Genomic DNA, 23,209 nt, shown 5'->3' on the forward strand with positions numbered 1-23,209 from the left:
CGTAACGTTTTTCGGCAGCCATTCTCATGTTTCTCCTTATAGGGAATCCTTTGTCTATGCATTTACTTGCATTAACGTCCCTTTCTTTTATTAGAGAATCTTTCTGTTTGACGATGATGCTCCTGCATTGACGATCATGCATTATTCGTTTGGATATTTCGCACTATATAAACTTAATTCCCCGGTGAGATGAATTCAAAAATTTACATCCACGAGTAAAAACATTTTATATGTTAATCATAGGATATTTAAGAAAAGTAACCGATTTTCAGGAATTTGAAAACATCATTAGATCTGTTATAATTTTCAGTAATAGCGAAGGCTGTAAATTAAATCAAAATAAATCAGATAGTTTAGCTGAACAAGTTTTAAAATACTTGCATGATATAATTAAGGGTATTATAGATCTAAATAAAAAATAAACAATCTTCTCTTGACCGTACTGGCAAATAATTTATTGATATTAATCATTACGATTCGACCATAGTTTTTGGTCCTTTTCAAGTAAACTAAAAAATACAGATACAAAGTCATGAATAATTAACGCACACACAAACCGCAAATTATATAACAAAACCAATAAAAATGTGCATATTTGCGAACAATAATTATATTCCTGAGATGTCAAAAAGAGAACATAGTGTCAAATTGAACACACGTCTAGTACATTGAAAAGATTTAAACTAACTAAATGACCTTTATTAGCTTGTCGTAAATGTTATTTAAGTTGTCAGTGTTCTTATGTAAATTAATTATATTATTGTTTTTCTTAATAAAAAACATTTCAGCAATCTCTCTTTTTCTAACATGTTTTTGTTGTGTTAAATGATAGGTGTAGACCAATCAAAGTCATGATCAAAATCAATCTTATGTTTGCTAATTACTGAAAAATTACTCGAATGCTTTTCAATATTACTGAAATGTTCTTTTATGCGTGTACACAGATGTCTTTTCGTTTGCCCAATATATAAGGCGTCGCAGTTTTTACAATTAATCTTATAAACCACTTCTTCTTTTCAATAGGCAATCTATCCTTATCTAAGGTTATTAAGCAATTTAATTTCTTAGGTATATTATGTACAACAGTTAACATCTATTTATTTCTTGCTTACTTCGGTCAATTCTACATTGTTCATCAAAACAATGGTAAATATTGTCGGTAGTTTGCAGTAAATTTGATTTACTGTATTAATTTGGTATGTAGCATATTTTTGTATTTGAATGTATAATTATTTGTAGCGATAAAGTGTATTAAAATTATAATTATTTTTATGTAACTTTTTATAGATTTACTTGAAAAGGGCTGCAATAACAGCCGAAACGTTGTATTTCAACTAATTATTTAAAATAAATGATTGCCAGTTTGGTCGACTTTTAACTTTGAGGAGAGATTTTTATTAATTATTACTGGCGAACCTTAAGGATTATTATCTGTATTATGTACAACATTAAGTCCAATCTTATTAAAGATCCGATCGACATTATTTAAACAACTAACATATGGTAAAAAAATGAAAGAAGGTTTAGCTGTGTTGCAATTCCTCAATTATTCTATTAAAAGAACAATGCTCTAAAAAATTAAGTCTTTTTTAAATCCAATGTTCGATAATCTTTTTCGGGAAGCAATTATTAAATAAAATTCGTTTAACAATATTAATATTCTCATAATAAAACTGCTCGTCAGATAATAAAACCGCGTGGTCAACAAGATTAAAAATAGTATTTATTTTATATTTAAATATTTAAGATTTTTAATAACTTTCACCATTACTTGAGCTTTACTCATGAGGTGGAATTGAAAGGACGTATCAATTTTTTAAACACAACGATTAATCGATCTAATGGGAAACTTCTTACTAACTGGTATAGAAAGACTACGTGTTTTAATAGATATATGAATTTTTATTCAAATCATCGCTTTTAATATAAAATCGGGGCGAGGGGGGTGACGTCACGCGGGGGAGAGGGCCTTATCAGCTGATAAGCTTATCTTATTAGCTCAGGTTACCTGATAAGGGCCTCTTATCGGCTCATGTTACATGATATGTTTATAAACAAATATAAACATATATCTATTACAAGATAAGTTATAGATATATTACAAGATAAAATATCTATTACAGCGATATTTATTACCCAAGATAAGATAAGATAAAAATTCTGGTTAATCAAATTCTAAGAATTATTAGGAACAAAAGGGGGCTGCCGCCGTTTCTTTGGCGAGCGCCGACAATCAGATATCTATTACTAAGGGGATTGCGTCCCCCCCCCCCCCATACGTGGCTGCGAGCGCGGCTGCTGCTGATCTATACGTTATCTGTATATTTCTAAGAAATATCAGCGGGGATATTTTGCGTCATCGGGGCAAACATGTCGCTGCTTACGACCTCACTGCTTGCGACCTTGCGACATGTCTTAGCTCCTTGTGACGTGTTTTCGGCACTTGTGACGGGGTGAAATTTACACCAGGGAGATCAACGATGATCCGGCGGCTTTATCTATGTATTTCGCATTACATCACAGTGCTGAATATCTCCAAACACATTGAGTTTCCAGTGACTGTTAACCAAATTAACAACTTTGAACTGGCAAACATCATCGACAACGAGAACATCGTCCCGTTACGTCTTTCGAAAAAAAGAAAGACAGACACGTCAATCTGCTGTACGTGGAGAACAAAAACAGCGTCGGACATTTCGCGTGCATAAAGAATCTGTCTCGCCTCGTGCGCTCGTAATTGAGCCAAACACAAATGTAGAAAATATATATGCGATCGGTTTAAAAAATTAAGATACCCTTTTTTTTTGGGGAATTGACGGATTTGATCCAAAACCAAATCACGTTGCTTAAGAACAAAAAATTTATTGGGTTTTTAAAACACATTCCCCTTTTTTTAAAAACGTTCTACCTAAAAGGAAAAAAAAACGAAAAAAATTTTATTCTTAACCCTTTTAAAATTTCCCTTTTTCCCCCCGCCTTGATCACTTTCTAATTTCTCTGATAATCATTTTTCGTGTATTTAACCCAACCGGGTTTTTTTCTTCTCTTCGTAAAAAAACGCCAATTTTCCCCCGTTTTTAAAAAGGGGGGCAATTTAATTTTTAAAAAAAATTTTTTCTTTAAATCCCCCCTTTTTTGGGGGAAAAAAAATTCAAAAAAATTTTCGTTATTTTTTTTAATTTTTATTTTTTTTCCTTGTTTTTTTTTTCCAAGTAGGGAGGAAATTTTCTTTTTGGAGGGGGGGAAGGGGAAAATTTGATTTTTTTTTCTTGGGTTTGGGGATTTATTCTGTTATTGAGTTAAAAAATTTTTTTGGGGACAATTCTGTGGGTTCCAATTTTTTTAGTTCCCCCTTTTTTTCTTTTTAGTTTTTCCCCGGTTTTTCCAAAACGTCCCCCATCCCCTCCCATTTTAAAGTCATCCCTTTTTCGGTTTTTGAAAATTAAAATTTTTATTGTATTTTTGTATGTAATTCCTTGTTTTTTTCCAATAACTTTTGGGTTTTTATTTTTTTTAGTTTTTCCGGGGCAGATCCCCCAACCCCCCCCAATAATAAATACTTGGTGAAAACCCCGGGTGGTGTTTTTTTATTTTGTATTTGTTAAATTTTTCTTGGGTTTTAAATTTTTCCCCACGCTTTTTTTTTCCTTCTCTTTTTATTCGCTCTGATTTTTTTACAATTTTGGGTTTCCCCCTTTCTTTAAAAAACCTTTTTAAAAAATGGGTTAAAACGGCTTTTATGGTAAATTCTTTAAAAAATACAATAGCGGCTTAGTCATGAAGATCTAAAAAATTCCTTTTTTAAAACCCCAATTTGATTTTAAAATTTTCTTTTATATCAATATTTGGGGCCCAAAAATTATTACTCCCCCATCGGGGGGGGTTACAAAATTTTAATAATTTTTTAAGGTTTTATCAGGGGGAAAATGAATTTTTTTTTTGAACGGGAAAAAAATCGTTGTTTTTTTTTACCCCCTTCTCAAAAAATATTAAAGGGGGAAAAATTTATATTGATGGATCAGAAAAAAAAGTTTTCAGGCAGGGTTTTATTTTTTTCCCCAACCCCACCTCCAATCCCAAAAAATTTTGGGAATAATATACTTTTTAACCCCAGACGGTTTTTTGTTCTACCCCCAAATTTTTTAAAAGCCAGAAGTCTTAATTTTAGTTTTCCCCCTTGACATGATATTCAGCAAATTTAAAATATAAAATTAAGAATCTTTCCAATGAATTATGTTAGACAAAATAAAAAAACCCCAACACAAAAAATAATCGGGGGAAAAAAAAAAAAGGAAACAAAAAAAAATTAGGGGTTTTCCCCGTAAAAAAAACAAGTTTTTGAAATTTTTGTCTCTTCGATAAAAAAATTTAAACAAGATTGGTATCGATGTTTAAAAAAAATCAATAAAAAAATAAAAACTTAAAGAAAGAATCAAGTCTCACATAATTCTAATGTGATTTACAAGATCAGTTGCCAAAAAAATGCAAGGGGAAAAAAAAAGGGGTCAGGGCCCCAAAGAGACAAAACAAAAAGGAATTTTTAAAAAGGGGAAAAAATATGAATTAAAAATTTTAAAAGGGGTTTAAAGGACACCTTTTATCTCTGAAATTTTAATTAGGGAAAAAGGGGTACATTTGTTGGAATAAAGGTTTTAAAATATTTTTATCTGAAAATTTTAAAATTCCAGAAAAGATGGATTTTTTTCAAAAACTTTTAAATAGAAAAAAAAAAAAAGGTTTTTTTATTTTAAATTTTAAAAAAAAAATACAGAGTTTTTCAGCGGCTTATTGGGGTTTTTCTTGAAAAATTGCAACAAAAAAAAAAAATAAAAAAAATAAAAAAGTATTTTAATAAAAAATGCCTTTGATCCCCAACCGGGATATAAAAACCAAAATTTTAACTTTTTTTAAATGGAAATTTTAAATGATAAGAAAATGATCTGGGGGCCGGGGAAACTTTTTTAAAGTCACGATTTTTGCAGATTCAAAAGTAAGCAATTTTCTTTTTTAAAAATTCAAAAAAAATTTTTTTTTAACTTTTGTCTTTTTAAAAAAAGGTGTCATTTCAATAAACGTAAAAATAATTAAGGGAAACTAAGAAAAATTCCCCGTTTTTTAAACGAGGGGGGGCCCAAAGATTTTTAAACCTTTAAAAAAACATTTTTTGGGAAAAACCCCCAAATTAAATCGGGAAAGGGGTCCAAAGAAAAATTAGAGAGTTTTTTAGCCTCAAAATTTTTCCGCTACACATCATAAAAAATTGGGGAATTTTTGCATCCCCCAAAATTTATTTTTTTTTGGGTAAAAACAGAAAGGGGAATTCAATCTTTTTCCCCTTGTCAAAAAGTTTGAAAAATTTTTTAATTTTTACAAAATTATATGATTTTACTAAAAAAAGGGGCTCCCCTACAATCGAAAGGGGGGTTTTTTTAAAAGGATTTTTAAAAGTTTTGATGGTTTTTTAAAAAAAAAATTTTTAATTTTCTTTAAAAATCCGAATAATTTTTGTCTTTAGTTGGCATGTTACTGAAAATTAAGTTACAATTTTTTTTAATATATAAGAGCGTTTTTAATTTTTACTCATTTATTTGAAAAATTTTATTTAAACTGTTTGTTTTTAAAAAATTTTTTAAAAATTTTGGGGGAATTTTGGGGGGGGGATTAAAACATTTAAAGCATGTATATGTTTTCCGTCTCTGTTATGTTGCTTTTATTTTTAAAACATTTTTCACTTTGAGTTTTTTAATTTTACAATAAAAAAAGTATCTTGAAAGGGACCCCTAATAATGTAGGTTTTTTTGTAGACTAGAGCTAAAAACCCCAAATTTGTATTTTAGAGGGACTATTTAAAATTGGGTTTAAAACGGGGCCATAAGTGGGATATTAAATCAATTTTTTCTGTCTTTTGTTTTTTTTTGTGCGATTCGCAATTTTTCCCCCCTTTTTTTAAATTTTTTTTTTAAGTTTTTTTGTGTGTATTTTTGGGGAATTTTTTTAGTTTTTTGGTTTTTATACCAATATGGCCAAAATTTTGGGTACTTTTTTTTTTTATTTTTAAAATGAATTCTTTGTTTTAAAAAAAATTTTTTTTTTTTTTTTTCCAATTTTTTTTAAAGACCCCTTTATTTTTTTGTCATTTTATTTTTTTTTTTTTTGGGGTATCTTCATTGAATTTTGATCTGTAAAAATTTCCCTATTTTTTTTTAAATTGACAATTTTAAACTTTTTTTGACCGTACGACCCCCTTTTTGGGTTTGGGGGGCCCCAAAAGCAACGGCCCCGGGCCCCGCTCGTTTTTCCCAAAATACGTGGCGCCAGTTTTTTCCCCTCCAACAAAAAAGGTTTTTTTTCAGCTGCTGGTCCAGGTCGGGAAAGGGCCCTTTGATTGTCTTGTCGTAATCGCAAAATTGGTTTTGGTGCGCTGGGGGCAAAGTGTCGGGGTTTTGGGGTTTATGAAAAAAAAGGGGTTTTAAAATGGCCCCCCAAGGGGGTTGGGGCCTTTTTTACGCCCCCTTTTAACCCCCAATTTGTCGAGGCAGTGATTCCTTTAAAGGGGCTCCTATGCTGTGATTTTAATTTTTTATTTTTTTTTCATCTTAGCGGGATTTGGGGGTACTTCCGTGTATCGCCGTAGGGGTGTGGGGCACGCTGGGGTTTTTTTGTCGGGGAAGGGACGAGGGGGGGGGTAAGTGGCTTCACACGGTTTTTAATTTTTAAAATTTTTAAAAATAAATATTTATTTTTTTTTAGGGCCCCCCCCATGGGGACAATTAGCCCGTTAAGGGGGGGCCCCGGGCGTTGGCCGAAAACCCCCGGGTTAGCGCCCTATTTGAAGGGGAATAAAATTGGGGGATAAAATTCCGACAATTTTAATTCCCCTATTTTCCAAAAATAATATATATTGTCAAAAAAAACCCTTTTTTAGTTTGGGGTTTAACATTTTGAAAATCAGACAAAAATAATTTTTTTATGTCAAATTCATCTCGCACCGCATTCTAAGCGTGTCAAAAACAATAAAACTAATATATAAAGGGGTTTTTAGGGGAAGTTTAAAAAAAATTTCAATTTGCTCTTTTATATATTTTTTTTTTTATATATGATATTTTCATGTATTTTTCCAAAAAGGGAAAAAAAAAATTTTCCCTATATAATATATATATAATTATATATAAAACAAGGTGGTTTCAAAAACCGGGGGAAACGGTCAATTATGAAAAAATTTTTTGGGGTTTTATGAAAAAAATATTTTAAAAATTTTTAGGGGGTTAACCCGGGGGGGAAAAAATTTTTTTTGGAAAATTTTAACTAAATAATTATTAATTAAAATAATTATATGTTTTAAAAATGTTTATTTTTTTTTAAATGAAATTTTTATATATAAATTTTGGGGTTCAGTATAAACTCATGGCAAGTTATATTTTTAAAAAATTTTTATTTAATTTTAAAGTGAAAAAATTTTTTTTTAATATACAATAAATTGTTAAAAAATTTATATAAGTATATTTATAAAAAAATCTTTTTTTAATTTTTAAAATTTTCAAAATTTTATTTTTTGCCAATTTTAATTTTAAAAATTTTATATAATTTTTTTTGTTTTTTATAAAAAATTTTTTAGGAAAAATAAGATTTTTTTTTGGTGAACCCCTTACTTTAGGGGTCCCCAAAAAGAGGTCCCCTTTTAAGATCAACTTTTTTTAAACAAAACCCTCTATTTTTATTAAAATTCTTTTGCTTTTTTCGAGAATTTTTCCAAAAAAAAAAAAAAATTTTTTTTTAGTACTTATTGAGTTAAAAGGTTTGAAGGGGGAAAAATTTCCCCTTTTTAAAAATTTTACAATATCTTGAAAAAATTAAATTTTTAAATTTAAAAATTTTAAAATTTTTATGGGGGAAAAAAGAAAAAACCCAAAGGGCAAAAAGAAAAAAACAGTTGCAAAAAGAATTTTTTTTGGGTTTTAAAAAGGGAAAATCCCCCGCCAAAACATTAAATTGCTATTTTAAACCGTAAAAAACGTCATGTAAACAGTAAAAAAACTTTAGTTGAAAAATTCCCCCTTTTGGATTTTTATTTTTTTGTTTTTATAATAGGTAGGGATTTTTGCGAAAAATTTTTTTTTTGGCATCCTAAAATTTCGATTGCTTCTGGGATTTTAATTAAATTATAAAAAAATATGTCATTTAAAATTCCCCCTCTTTTGAATGAGAAATTACCTTTAAATTTTTTCATGTAACATGCCCCTTTAAATTGTTTATATCATTTTAACATAGCAGTTATATTTTGTGTTTCCGGGGGGCATTTTTTTTACCCCAAAATTTTTGGGGCTCTTATGGGAAAATTTTAAAAAAAGGGATGATCCCCTTAAAAAACTGAATTTTTTTCAAAGAATAAATTTTTGTCAAAAAATTTTTCTTTGGGCCCCTTTTTTTTAAAAAGTCTTATGAAAAAATGTTTTTTTATAATGTTTGGAAAGCTGTCGGGGAAAACTAAAAAAAATTTAAAAAAAATAAAGGTTTTTAAAAATTTCCCCCCAAAATGATCTCAAAATTGACCCCCGGGAAAAAATTTAACATTTTTGTTTTTTTTTCCCAAAGACCCCCTTTTTGGGGGAAAAAAAGGGGCCTTGCCAGTTTTTTAAACCCCAGGGAATATTATATTATGTTTTTGCATGGATATTTTTCACTTAAAAAAGTATATATATGTAAAATTTCCCCTTCATATATAAATGCATGCAAAAAAACCCAAACTTTTCCATATACTTTACAAAACATAAAAAATAATGTTACACATACGGTAGGGGTTTTTTAACCCTACGGTAGGGTTTAAAAAGCAACGTGTAGGGTTTTGTATTTTTATATTACCTGTAATTTTTAAAAATTTTTAAATTTTGCAGGAAACCCCAAATTTCCCTTTTTTCTCTTATCAAAAAATTTTAGAAAAAAAAGCAAATAATTCAAAAACTAGCTGTATTTTTTTTAAAAATCAAAAAAAAAATATTTTATAATTAAAAAACATTTTTTTTAATATATAGAATGAAAAGGCCCTCCACCCCCCCTTCCCGTGAAGAAAACCAAAAAAAATATTTTTTTCGTTCCCCCATTTTTGCAAATGAGACATTTGTATTGGGGCATTTTTTTTAAAAATATTTTTTTGAATTAAAAATTTTTTGTATAAGGTTTAAAAAAATTTTTTTTTTTGGGGGAAAAGGGGTTTTGGGGTGACAGTTTATTTTTGCTATTTTTTTAAGGGGAAAGGGGTTTCTATAATTTTTAAATCAGAGAATATGTCTAAAATTTTCAGGATTTTTTTCCTAAAGGTTTTGTTTTTTGAAATGCAAAACAAAGATTCCCAACATATCCCCAAAAAGGTTTGGGTTTAAGTTTTAAATATTTATTTTTTTTATTTGTTTTGGGGAAAAGGGCCGGAAAAAATGTAATTTTTTTTTTTAGCCTTCAATGTTTCGTATGTACAGCCAAAATTTTATTTTTGTACACCGGGGAAGGGGTTGGGGGGCCCTTCCCCAAAAAAAATTTTATCGCCAGTTTTAAATTTTTTGCAATTTTCTCCAATAATTTGTAAGCTTTTGTCGTTACAACTTTTTTCAATTATATGAGGATATTTAAAAATATCTTTTTTTTAAAAAAATAGGAACCCCCCATGCAAATCGTTCGGGGGAAAAAGGGAAATTTTTGAAAAAATAAAAAAACGAAAAAAAAACGTTTTTTGATATAAAAATTTTTTTTTAATAAAAACCGAACGCCCCAAGCAAAACGGGGTTTTTGGGAAGATATTTTAAAGCAACTAACAGACGAATAAAAATTTTCTTTTTTGTAAAATATCTTTTTTTTTAAAACCCCGGAAAAACACATGCCCCAAACGTTTGGGGGGAAAATATTTTTTTTTAAACAACTAAAAAGGGGGAAAAAAACATCTTTTTATGTAAAAACTTTTTTAATAACCAGAACGAAAAACAAATCGTTTGGAAAAAGAATTTTAGAAAAAAATAACCCCCGAAAAATGGCTCGATATTAAAAAAACCTTTTTAATAACCGAACGCAATCAAAAAGTTTGGGGGGGAAAATATTTTAAAAAAAATTTAAAAAACCGAAAAATAGTTCGAGGGGAAAAAATTTTTTTTTAAAACCAAAGCACAGGGGAAAACGTTTTTGGGGGAGAAGAATTTTTTAACCCCAATTTTAAAAAAAAAAAAATTTTAAACGTCTTCCCCATGTAAAAAAACTTTTTTAAACTAGGAAATTTTACATGCAAATGTTTGGGGAGGGTATTTTGGAAAAAATAACAGACGAAAAAATCGTTTTTTGATTTAAAATATCTTTTTTTAATAAAAAAGAACGCCCCGCCCCAAACGTTTGGGAGAATATTTTAAAAAAAAAAATAACAGGGGGAAATAAATCGTCTCTGAAAATTAAAAAATCTTTTTTTTAACCAGGAAAAACTCATGCAAATAGTTCTGGGGAGAAGATTTTTTAGAAGCAACTAACAGACGAATTAAAACCGGGGTCTAATGTAAAATTATCTTCTTTTTAAAACCCCCAAACGCAAAAAAATTTTTGGGGGAAGTATTTTTTTTAAAAAAAAAGCAACGAATGGATATTTTGGCATGAAAAATTTTTTTGTTACCCCCGCAAAAAACAAGGCCCCGGGGACGATGGGGGAAAACAGGGAAACCGGGGGAAAAGGGGGGGAGATTTTTAAAAAGCAAAAACCCCCGCTTTTTTTTCAGGAAAAATTTTTTCTTTTAGAAAAAAATTTATTTATATTATGTAAAAAAAATTTATAACAATTTAAACCCCCCTAAAATTGAAAAAAAAAAAGAAGGAGGTTTTTATTGGGGAAATCGAAAAAAATTTTTTAGATGGGGGGGAAAACTTGAAAATTTTTTGGGAAAAATCTTATTTTCGAATAATCTCAAGAATACAGTTTTAAAAGTGGAAAAAAAAGTTCAGGACATCCTGGGGGAAAAATTTTCACAGACATATTTTCATTCGATTTTTAAAAATTTTATATATTACGGGTGCCCCCTTTAATTGCAAAACCCCCGGGGGAAGGGAGAAAGGTGAAAAAAGAAAGAAAACCCCGATCATTTTGCGATTTTTCAATAATTTTTAAGTTATTTTTTAAAAAATCTAAACGAATAAGCGGGTTTTGAAAGCATTTTTTTTTATCGAGAGGCGGGAGGGGAGAAAAACGGCGACCAATTTGTGGCGCCCCGAAAAGAAAATGAACTTTTGATCTAAGCGGCAAAAAACAAAAAGGGGCACCCGGGGCATGAAAAGAGCCCCGGCCCCACCGCTTTTTACCCCCCAAAATTTTTTTGATATTTTTTTTTAAAAACTCAAAAATTTTTGCGAATTCGCAAAATGTTTTAAAAGGGCCCTTTCTATCTTTTTTTAAACGCTTTTTCCCCCTTTTCCCGGGGTTTTGCAAAATTTGGGACCCCCGATATGATGTATGTATAAAAGTAGTATGTAGGGGTAATTGCAGGATGTGGGGGAACGTGATATCCACGGGGGAAATTTTTATTCTTGGATCTTCAAAAAAAAAGGGGGGGGGAAAAATTTAAATTTTTTTTTAAAAAAGGGGGGGGAAATTCAAGGGAACCCCCCACAAACAAAAAAAATACAAAAGGCGCCAAAACACAAACAACCCACACACACACACACAAACACACACACACACACACACATATATATATATATACAGGGTATCCCAAAAAGATCGGAAAAACAAAAAAAACCCCCAAAAAATATACTTTTTTCGGGGAAAAAATTTTTTGGGCAAAAGTTAAAAAAATTATTTTTGGGGTCTAAAACCGGTTTTAAACCTTTTGGCAGTGTTACAAGGTCAAAAAAAGGTTACCTTTAAAATTTTTTAGATGGAATCCTAATTTTTTTTTAATATTTTTTAGCTTTTTAAAGGGTTTTTTCCAAAACACTTTTAATAAAATTTTTTTTCATAAAGTGCTCTTGAGTTATAAAGGTTAAAAGGGGTAAAAAATTTTTTGACATAAAATATATTTTTAAAAAAAATTCCCTTTTTTTGTTTTAAAAATACCTATTTTTTTCCCCCCGTTTTAATTTTAAAAAACAATTTTTTAAAAAAAAAAGAAATGAATATGTAAAATTCCTATCCCAAAAGGCCCTATTTTTTTTTAAAAACTAGGGGTTTTTTTACCCCAAAATTTTTGGGGTCCATTTTTCCGGGCCCAAAAAAAATGATATGATTACTAAAAAAAGGAATATTTTAAAAAGATTTTTGTACCTTTTTTTGTAAAAAAAAATTTTTAGCCTTTTTTTAAACAAAGATACTCCATAAAAAAAAAATTTTTTTTGGTTTTTGGAAAAAATCCCCGAAAGCTACAAAAATAGTAATAAAATTATAGGATTCCAAAAAAAAATTAAAAAAGTGCCCTTTTTTTTCCCTTGGGGAACGCCGCCCCAAGGCAATGATAAGATCAATAAATTTTTTTTTAAAAAATTTTGTCTAAAAAAATTTTTCTGAAAAAAAGTATTTTTTTTTGATTTTTTTTGTTTTTCCGATTTTTTGGGGGAAAATTTTGGGGGTTTAGATAATATATTATATAATATATATAAATAATATAAAAACACATACCAAAGGGTTTTTTAGAAAACTGCATCTATCGAATATCTATTATTACGATTAATCTACTATTATCTATCTATCATCATCTGTTCTTCTCTCTTTTTTTAAATTCATTTTTTTAAAAAGAAACGTATATAATAAATTTTTTTTAAATATTGACATTACAAAAGTAAAAAAAAAATTAAAAATTTTCAATTAAAAATAATAAAATTTTTATGAATTAATGATTACAAAGATTTAGTAGAAATTTTTTGTAATAAATAAATTATTTTTATGATTTATTTTTTTAACTATGCCTGTTTGAAAATAATAGCTTATTATGTATTCAATCTCTAAAAAATTTTTTTTAAATTTTTCAAAGAAAGGTTTTTTTAAATCAATTTTTAAATTTTTATAGATAGGCCGTTTAACACATACAAAAACTTACCCCCCAAATTTTTAAAGTGTATGTGTTAAAAAAGGGGGCCATCAAATAATTATAAAAATTTTTAAAATAAATAATTCTTTTGATAAATGATTTAATAAAAAGTATTTTAAAAGATTGGGGAAACAAAATGCTATTTTTTTCAAAAACAGAGCAGTAAATTTTATACAACTAAATCATATAAAAATTATTTTTTTCAAAAAAAAGGCCCCTTATACACTACACAAACTAAATTTTTGGGGGAAGTGTTTTTTATTTTGTAAAACAGGCCTACCCCTAAATTTTAATTTTAATTTTTTATAAAGTTTTAAATTCCTTTTTTAAAAAATGATTTATATTTTAAAAAATTTTTGAGATTGGAAAACCCCAATAAACTATTATTTTTAAAAAGAGCAGGGGGTTAGAAAGAAAAAAATATAAATCATTTATTTTTACAAAAAAAAATTTCTACTAAACCTTTGTAAAATTTTTTATTTTAAAAAAAAATTTTTTATTTTTTTTTGATTAAATTTAATTATTTTTTTTTAAAAAAAGGGTTTTGGGAATAAGGCCAAATGCGGTGAAGTGCGTTATTTTTTAAAAGAAAAAAATAAAAATTTTTTCGTTAGAATTAAATACCTGTGCACAAGGCACCAAATTTTTACTTGGACACGGCCAAGATATAAAATTGGAATAATCTCTACAAGAGATTTTTAATTCCATGTATCCCCTATTCCCCCTAAAGAAATAAAGTGCGAGAGAAAAATATAGATCCGAAAGTCGCAGAATCGGGAATCGAACCCGAGACCTTTCGCTTGCCGGGCGACTGCTCTTCCAACTGAGCTATTCAGATCCTTTCGATTCTATACTTTTCTCTGTTATATATATTAATGTTGGTAAATAAACGCCTTTAAGCCAGCGTGTATAAATTAAGAGTTTAACTAGGCTCTGTAATATATAAATATAAATTTAACATATATAAGATAGGCAATAAGAGCCAAATCGCGGATGACAGTGCGTTATTCTAAACGAAACTAAATTTTTTCGTTAGAATTAAATACCTGTGCACAAGGCACCAAATTTTTACTTGGACACGGCCAAGATATAAAATTGGAATAATCTCTACAAGAGATTTTTAATTCCATGTATCCCCTATTCCCCCTAAAGAAATAAAGTGCGAGAGAAAAATATAGATCCGAAAGTCGCAGAATCGGGAATAGAACCCGAGACCTTTCGCTTGCCGGGCGACTGCTCTTCCAACTGAGCTATTCAGATCCTTTCGATTCTATACTTTTCTCTGTTGTATATATTAATGTTGGTAAATAAACGCCTTTAAGCCAGCGTGTATAAATTAAGAGTTTAACTAGGCTCTGTAATATATAAATATAAATTTAACATATATAAGATAGGCAATAAGAGCCAAATCGCGGATGACAGTGCGTTATTCTAAACGAAACTAAATTTTTTCGTTAGAATTAAATACCTGTGCACAAGGCACCAAATTTTTACTTGGACACGGCCAAGATATAAAATTGGAATAATCTCTACAAGAGATTTTTAATTCCTCTACAAAAGATTTGTAGAGATTATTCCAATTTTATATCTTGGCCGTGTCCAAGTAAAAATTTGGTGCCTTGTGCACAGGTATTTAATTCTAACGAAAAAATTTAGTTTCGTTTAGAATAACGCACTGTCATCCGCGATTTGGCTCTTATTGCCTATCTTATATATGTTAAATTTATATTTATATATTACAGAGCCTAGTTAAACTCTTAATTTATACACGCTGGCTTAAAGGCGTTTATTTACCAACATTAATATATATAACAGAGAAAAGTATAGAATCGAAAGGATCTGAATAGCTCAGTTGGAAGAGCAGTCGCCCGGCAAGCGAAAGGTCTCGGGTTCGATTCCCGATTCTGCGACTTTCGGATCTATATTTTTCTCTCGCACTTTATTTCTTTAGGGAGAATAGGGGATACATGGAATTAAAAATCTCTTGTAGAGATTATTCCAATTTTATATCTTGGCCGTGTCCAAGTAAAAATTTGGTGCCTTGTGCACAGGTATTTAATTCTAACGAAAAAATTTAGTTTCGTTTAGAATAACGCACTGTCATCCGCGATTTGGCTCTTATTGCCTATCTTATATATGTTAAATTTATATTTATATATTACAGAGCCTAGTTAAACTCTTAATTTATACACGCTGGCTTAAAGGCGTTTATTTACCAACATTAATATATATAACAGAGAAAAGTATAGAATCGAAAGGATCTGAATAGCTCAGTTGGAAGAGCAGTCGCCCGGCAAGCGAAAGGTCTCGGGTTCGATTCCCGATTCTGCGACTTTCGGATCTATATTTTTCTCTCGCACTTTATTTCTTTAGGGGGAATAGGGGATACATGGAATTAAAAATCTCTTGTAGAGATTATTCCAATTTTATATCTTGGCCGTGTCCAAGTAAAAATTTGGTGCCTTGTGCACAGGTATTTAATTCTAACGAAAAAATTTAGTTTCGTTTAGAATAACGCACTGTCATCCGCGATTTGGCTCTTATTGCCTATCTTATATATGTTAAATTTATATTTATATATTACAGAGCCTAGTTAAACTCTTAATTTATACACGCTGGCTTAAAGGCGTTTATTTACCAACATTAATATATATAACAGAGAAAAGTATAGAATCGAAAGGATCTGAATAGCTCAGTTGGAAGAGCAGTCGCCCGGCAAGCGAAAGGTCTCGGGTTCGATTCCCGATTCTGCGACTTTCGGATCTATATTTTTCTCTCGCACTTTATTTCTTTAGGGGGAATAGGGGATACATGGAATTAAAAATCTCTTGTAGAGATTATTCCAATTTTATATCTTGGCCGTGTCCAAGTAAAAATTTGGTGCCTTGTGCACAGGTATTTAATTCTAACGAAAAAATTTAGTTTCGTTTAGAATAACGCACTGTCATCCGCGATTTGGCTCTTATTGCCTATCTTATATATGTTAAATTTATATTTATATATTACAGAGCCTAGTTAAACTCTTAATTAATTATTTTTACTTTTGTAATGTACAATATTTAAAAAAAATTATTATATACGTGTGCATATATAAAAGAATGCAATGTAGAAAAGAGAAAAGAGACAGATAAATCGATAGATAGATAGATAGATAGATATAGGTTGATCGATAGATGATAGATAGTTCGATAGATAGACAGATTGCTAAATAAATCAATAGGTATGTGTATATATTATATATATGTGTGTGTATATATATATTTATATATATATATATATATATATATATATATATGTATGTGTATGTATGCATATATAGAAAATGTATATAAATAAACTAACCTGTACATCCAGCCCTTCTTGAAGGAAACTCTACGTTTCGAAAGCGGCAAATGTTTGGCGTCATATTTTCGTCCCATGGTGTGGACAACACACAAACTCAAGTATACGCTGCTTTTTACGCGTATGAACGTGCATAGCACCGCGCGACGTGAGTGAGGCGTCGCACAGTAGATCATATCAACGTATAATACGCGCGGATTACTGTGGTACATACATACTACTGATACCGCGCAAATACGAAAGATCTGACGCGCATTTTTACGTACATAATAAATCGGAATATTTGATAAAAAAATATATATATAAAATATATGATGAAAATATATATATATATATATATATATATATATATATATATACACATATAACATATATAATATTGGCATATTATATCTACATATTTTTAGAAAGCATATTTTCTCTCTCTCAAATCACTCGCATACAATTATGAACAAGCAATTTGAAAGAGAGATAGAGAGAAAGAGAGAGAGAGAGAGAGAGAGAGAGAGAGAGAGAGAGAGAGTGTCAGAAGCACGGTCGTATACACACCGTGGTCAGAAGACAAGACAGCATGAGAGAGACGAAGATAATATGACTGTCTGTTCTTGTCTAACTGCACGATTGCAGCTCCATCTATCGCGACATTGCGCAACTAATTTTCTGCTCTGTATTATTCCCAAATGTCATTTCGCACATACACATGTGAATGAAATATTCCATAACCAAGATCTTTTTTATTAGACTTCTAAACTTATTTCTGCAAGCTCACTAATATTCCTTTATGCAATCTTTTCCGCGAAATGGTCTTATTTTGTACGTATAAATTGTGAAACTTTTATACAAGCAAATATTGTTATGACGTGACGCGAGAAGCCAGAAAAAAAACTCGTATTTAAAAATTTTTTGTCTTTTTATCACAAATTGAGACAGCTTCGCAGTTTATTATTGTATTAACTTTAATCGTGGAAAAGCATTTGTTATTCTATTAACGCAATAAAAACTTCTTGGTGTTGGAAAATATAATCGGTTCGGCCGATAATAGTAGACCTCCGGCATCCCCTTAACATTATACTTTTCGGTCGATTGCTCGTTACCGTAATTTTTGTTTTGCCGATCTCGTTACACTTTTTATCGCCGCGTATCGCGTACAGTGGTTTAGAGTAGTCGACGTATTACTACCGCTATTGTTGCCGAAGTGTCTTTGTCCGCATTATTCAAGAATGCTTTTCCTGAAAGTCCTCTTTGTGAATTCTAGGTGGAGATAGAACTCCCGGGCTCTCTCGGCGTCGGCTTATATAGCCGCCGAGACGCTCGCCCCGCTCTTGGCCCACCGGCCAATTGCGTTTCGCCGCCCCACCAGTGGTCCGCTGACCATTCAGGATTTCGCGCGCTCGCGGTATGCTAAGCTTGACTCACTGAGAGTTCTTGTTTTTTGGTTTTTCTTATCTTAAATAACTTTATATTATAAATATACTTTGTACATATCCTTGCTACCTATTTTAACCTATTTATTGTTATTTTTGAGTATTTTATTTATTTTGTAATTTTTATTTGTGTTTTAATGAATAATATTCTAATCGTTTAATATATGTAAATATCTGTTAGTTTCGCGAGAAATAATAAATAACATTATTCTTCGCTAAGACTATATGACATTAAACAAAACTGATATTTAAGCTTAAATTAACTTGTGATATTATATTCATATCTTAACTTAGCGGAATACAAATATTTTGACAAAGTGATATTTCGCATTGTAACTAAAACGTAGTTCGTTGATTTATTAGATATTTTACTAGTAGCTATTTATGCTATTTAATTGTAATATGCTTATTATTTGTGATGTTTGACTAGTAATTGAGATACTTTAATAAATCAACGTAACTTAACTTAAAATATTTGAAATACATGTCATTTGGTTGTTTAAACGTAATTTTGACATATTTCGTAACTTAAGAATGATTTTTGGTAAAATTATTAAAAATGATTTTTATGAAATAAAATTGTTAAGATTACATTTCTTTTTGTTATTTAAATGTATTTTATTGTGTTCGGAAATTTAAACTTAATTTTTGCCGACTTTTATGATTTTTTCTAAATTTGCATAATTAAACTAAAAATGTTTAAAATACATATCTTTTATTTGTTTGATTGTATTCTAGTATGTTTTAACTCTAAACTCAAACTTTGACAATACAAAAAGAAAATTTACTGAAATGACTGTTTATGGTTATTATATTATTAAATTGCTTCTAGACTATTTATCTTAACTTAATACTTAAAATTAAATGATGTTATTCTATTTACATTTTGGCGGTCGACTCGCTCTGCTGCTGGATCGCCGCTTCCTTCGACTTGAGATTCTCTTCCGGACTGCGACTCTCTGTGGTTGGTCGCACTGTTTATCTTCATTTTCGTCTGCTTCCAGTACTGGGTTTCTGCTCAAGCAGTCTGCTTCCACATTTTTCTTTCCTAGCGTATGTTTGATCTTAAAATTATATTGCAATAAGAAATAGGTCAGGTCTCCTAGTTCTTCATCCGGCCTTGATTTGATATTCATGTTTTCTAGTGGTTTATGGTCCGAGAATACTGTGAATGACTTGTCTAATAGCCAGTACTGCCAGTGTTTTATGGCCTCTTTGATTGCTAGGCATTCTAAGTATATCGCTTTCTTTCTTTCTTGATTTTTATTTAATTGTTTTGAAAAATATGCCACTGGTTTATCTGTTTTATCTGGTTGCGTTTGTTTTAAGACTGCACCGACGCCTTTTAAACAAGCATCTGTGTATATTTTTATTGGTAGGTTTTGGTCAAATATTGCCAAGATCGGTTTCGAACATAGCAGTTCTTTAGTTGTCTCGAATGATTTTTGACATTCGTCTGACCATATAAAGTTTTAATTCTTTCTCAGAAAGTTATGCAGTGGATCTAAGATTATTGCTCTCTTTGGTATATAGTCGTGATAAAAATTTATTTTTCCTAAAAATTGCTTGATATTTTTCCTAGTCTTCGGAGTTGGAAAATTTTTTATTGAAATTAAATTATCCTTTATTGGTTTAACTGAGTTATTTTGTATAATATGACCAAGATATTTCGCTGAGTTTTCAGCAAATGTGCATTTAGTAAATTTTAATCTGAACCCTTTCTTCTTTATTGCTTCCAATAGTTGTCTTAAATGGTTTATGTGTTCCGGAAAGGATTTTGAGAATACTAAGATGTTGTCTATGTAGTTTACAGCGAAGTCCGTGAGGTTGTATGTTCTTAGTATATTTCCAAGTATTCTTTGGAAAATCGCTGGTGATGTTTTTAGTCCATAGGGTAGGCAAGTCCATTGATAGTGTCCATTCTGAGTGACAAATCCAGTTTTATTTTTATCTTCAATCCTTAGGGGGATTGACCAAAACGCAGAGTTTATATCCAGCGTTGTAAAAAGTTCACAATTTCTTGTCTTTATTACCAGATCTTCAATCCGTGGAAAAGGTTGGGCTTGAGGTATTACTATTTTATTCAAGTCTCTGAAATCTATGCATAGTCAATTTTTTTGTTTTCTTCTTTCTTGAAAGCTAAGGTTACTGGTGCCGCAAATGGGCTGTAGGATTCTTCTATAAGTTTTTTTTCCAATAGTTTTGATATTTGCCCTTCAATCTCTTTCTTATCTTCCTCAGTACATCTGTAGGGCCTTTTACTACAGTATTTGTCAATAAATAGGTCTATTCGTGCTTCATATTCTTTCACTAACCCGATATCATATTTGTCCTTTGCAAATACTGTTTTATACTTTTCAATCATTTCGCTTATATCACTTTTTTGTCTAAGAGTCAGGTGATTTATTTTTATCTTGAAATTTTCTTTTTTTACTTGTTCATTAAAATTTACTAGAGACTTTTTTTCTTCGTTATTATTATGTAAATTCGTAGAAATTTCTTCTGTTCTAGTTTTATTTTGTTGATTTGAGTTATTTTTCTGAGTTATTCTTAGATCTTCATTCTGGACCAGTTTAAATTCTTTAATCATGTCTAATCCAATTAGAAAATCATATATAAAATTTTCTTTATCGATGATATATACATTGACTTCTTTTTCTATTTCATAGATTTTAATTTTTAAAGTTGTCAAACCACTTGTTTTCTTAACACCATTAATTGTTATTAAATCTGCGTTGTTGGAATGGTTTTTTCTTCCTTTTAATTTTAATATTTTAGAATTGATCAGAGAGACATTTGAGCTTGAATCATAAATTCCAAATAGATCTATTAGTTTGACTTTTATTAATGGTGTTACTGCTCGTTTTTTGTTTCTTTTTCGTTTAATTTCGTTTCAATTACTGAGTTGTTAACATGTTTTATAGAGTTTTTTTTTTCTTGCTTATTTTCTTCGGATTTGAACCAGCATAGGTGTTCGGGGTGGTATCGTATACTTTTTTTTCTTTACAGATTGTACAGGGTTTTTTCCTTCCTTTTCTTTTGTTTTCTGGTCTTTTGTATTTTTATTATTTTCAAATTTTTTTTTGTTTGCCAGATGTTCTAGTTTTCCGATTTCGTTGTACAAGTCTTCAGTTGTTGTTAAAGTTTCCCTGTCAATTCTATCTGACACGAAGTTTGGAAGGCCTGTCGCTATCAAATCTATTAGTGTACCTATATCAATTGATTTTCTTATTTCCAGCAAAAGTTTTTCTTTCTTGATGGCGTAATCCAGCAGAGGTCCTGATTGGTATTTGAATGAAAAGGCATATCTAATTGCCGACCATCCTTTATTGGCGTATGTCTCAATAAAGTTTGTTTAAAATTGTCACGTATTTTCGGAGCGACGAAGCAAGGTCAATCGTAGAAATTGAAAATATTCGACGCCGAGATGTTATTCCGGTTGTTTTCGATTCCGCGAGCGAGGAATCTACAAAAACTCGCCTTTGTCTCGCGTTTCGGAGCGTGATGGGGCAATCGTCCGCGAATAGGATTTCAGCACGTGTGCCACGCGTCGATCGGATGATCGATCGCCCCCTTAGCTGCCGAATTCCGCGAGGATCAAAAATGAGTCTACTCGAGGAGTCTGAACTGAAGAGACGTCTCCGTGTATATCAGCGAAAAGAGCATCGCGCGAATTTATCTCGTTCTAGAGCGAACTTCCGCGTTTTAATCTTGTCTGCGAGAGTTTTGAATAAAACTGCTTTGCCTCAAAAGTGAATTTCTCCACCTTTACAATTTTCTCCGCATCCAGTCTCCTTCGTATCTGCGAGCCGACTTATAAATAAATAAATTTGCCTCTGCGCGGAAAATTAAAACAAATCGAAGGTTCTCGCACAAAATTTTTTTTCCATTTTCTCCATTCTGAATTTGTGCGCGACGGAAGGCAGGATAAGGATGTCGGAAGCGAGAAGACGGCGAAGCACGACACTCGACAAACACGTATCGTTTAATATAACTATATTTTAACTAAAAACAAAGGAAATTACAAATACTGAAAACCGCACAGAATTTACAAAAAGTTAACGGATTAGGAGAATCCAAAAGAAATAGCCGAGTCGATAATTAATAATTAAACGTTCCGCAAGCAACGGTAATTAGACGTGGTAAAGAGAAAAAGACAAGCGATCTTTTTCTAACAGTAGCAACACACTCTTGACACGACGAGCAATCGGAGAAGAGCGCCGCGATCACGAGAGAGGAGGCTTTTATAGGCCCGTGTTTCTAGAATAGTCGAGAAGAATCCTCTTTATTCTATCGTTTTGCTGAGGTCGAAAGAGCGTTTTGTGTAATTGTTTACTTTTAGAAAAATAATCTTTTTATTGTTATCGGAACTAAAGTGTATCTCCTCTCGCGTGACCGCGGTGTTTACAATTATCGGGGATTTAACGTAAGCGCTTTCTTTTCGCAGGCGCGGGGTATATGTATACCGGTGCGGCCGAGCGCTATTTTAAAGAATATTAATAAAAAATGATGCATGATGCATGTTGCATGTCACGATTTGCATGAGCTTTAACGCAATAATGTTCTTAGGTCTTTTCAGTTTACAATCAGCCGTTCGATTTTCGAACAGAATTTATTGTGAGTTTCATCATCATACAGCTATACCAATCTCGGCTGGATTTATCCAGGAACAGCTTAAAAATTTCAATTTTTCCTTTGTCTTCCTTTATGTTAAAGCGTTCACATTCTTTTTCAAAATCGTTTACCCATTGGTACGCGTTAGGGTTTTTATTTGAGAATTTTTCAATTGTAAATTTTCCTGCTATTTTCCCTAGATTTTGTTGTTCAGAGTCTCGTTGCTTTGCTTCCAATAATTTATCTAACAATTTTGTTATGGTTTCTTTTGAAGTTTTTTCCACGGATCTAGCAGCAGATTGTATCTCCATTCTTTCTTCTAGAAAAATTTCATTGAATTGTAAGTTTAGTTCTTCATCCAAATAAACTGTACGTAGTTCCTCAGATAACTTGATTACAATTTTTTTGGATTGGTGTTGTTGAAAATTCGTTCTTCGGAGCGAATCCTCGAGGACGATCGAATTTTTTAGAATGTTTTTTGTTAAATTCCTTAGTGTTTACGCCAAGGAAACACGTGAAACTAACGTGTACACTCGCCGCTAATTGGCGTGTGTACATCGCCTGATTTTCTGATGGTCCAATCGAGGACCCCGATCGGCTGCCGCCCTACGCGAGCTCCGAAATTCGCGCAGCCCTCGAGTCAGTCCTCGAGAGAGTGAGCGCCGAGAAACATAAGTCTCGTACGCGACGAACTTGTAAAAGTGAATAAACTAATTTAAACCGTTTCAAACGCGTACAATCATTTGATCACGTTAACCCGGCATCCTACAACGTTAAAACTTATACAAA

At 30.9% G+C, this 23,209-nt stretch overlaps 1 pseudogene; it reads right to left on the bottom strand.

The window, feature by feature from the left end:
- Nucleotides 1-20,659: 20,659 nt before the first annotated feature.
- LOC146719875 (uncharacterized) lies at nucleotides 20,660-22,731 on the bottom strand (annotated as a pseudogene).
- Between the last annotated feature and the right edge of the window lie 478 nt (nucleotides 22,732-23,209).

Source organism: Nylanderia fulva, unplaced genomic scaffold (assembly GCF_048542155.1).
Source record: "Nylanderia fulva isolate GAGA-0341 unplaced genomic scaffold, ASM4854215v1 Scaffold83, whole genome shotgun sequence".
Classification (NCBI taxonomy): domain Eukaryota; kingdom Metazoa; phylum Arthropoda; class Insecta; order Hymenoptera; family Formicidae; genus Nylanderia; species Nylanderia fulva.